Consider the following 1018-nt stretch of genomic DNA (forward strand, 5'->3'; position numbering starts at 1 on the left):
TGCACACAGGACAAATACATGAATTGGTGACAAATGCATCAGTGAGCCACCAGGAAAGCTCACGTAGAGACTTGAAGACCTACAGTGGATGCAATTCATCATCTTTTCTTTCATACTATGTGCTTCTGTATCCTGTTTAGAAAACAGGATGCTTCTACTTTTCATGCCTCACCAAGGTCATGAAGGCATTTTCCTGTTTTCTTCCAAAACTTTTGTTTTAGCTGTCACATTAGGGTGTGTGATTAGTCTCAATTTAACATATCTAGTAGAGGTAGAGTAATTTTTTCCCTTACAGATATCCAATAAGTCCAGCATCTTTTACTAAGAAAAAAAAATCCCTTTCCCACTGGATTGCAGCATTAGCTTCAGGCTGAGTAACCCACATGTGTGGATCTGGATCTGCACTTACTCTGCCCCATCGGGTCTTTCAATACCACACCACCTTGACCACTGCAGCAGGCTCCCCCAGGCTTCTCCTCGCCTATCTTTTTTTTTTTTTTTTTTTTTAATATATTTTATTAATTTTTTACAGAGAGGAAGAGAGAAGGATAGAGAGTAAGAAAACATCGATGAGAAAGAAACATTGATCAGCTGCCTCCTGCACACCCCCTGCTGGGGATGTGCCCACAACCAAGGTACATGCCCTTGACTGGAATCAAACTTGGGACCTTTCAGTCCCCAGGCCGACACTCTATCCACTGAGCCAAACCGGTTTCGGCTCTCCTTGCCTATCTTTCTTTGCCTTCCCACAGACCTTCAGAATCAGGCTGTCAGTGTCCCCAAAAAATTCCTATTGGGGTTTTGATTGGAATTGCTGACTTTTAGATCAATCTGGGAAGAAGTGACATCTTAACATCAGGGAGATTCCCTAGCCATCTGCTGAGACCATCTCCAATTTCTCTCAGCAGTGTTCTGTAGTGTAGTGTGTGTGTGTGTGTGTGTGTGTGTATAAGGGGAGGGTTGTACACCTTTTGTTGGATTGACTCTTCAGAGCTATTTCTGTTGAAGTCTACATGTG

The sequence above is a fragment of the Pipistrellus kuhlii genome, unplaced genomic scaffold (assembly GCF_014108245.1).
Source record: "Pipistrellus kuhlii isolate mPipKuh1 unplaced genomic scaffold, mPipKuh1.p scaffold_m20_p_38, whole genome shotgun sequence".
In the NCBI taxonomy this organism is placed as follows: domain Eukaryota; kingdom Metazoa; phylum Chordata; class Mammalia; order Chiroptera; family Vespertilionidae; genus Pipistrellus; species Pipistrellus kuhlii.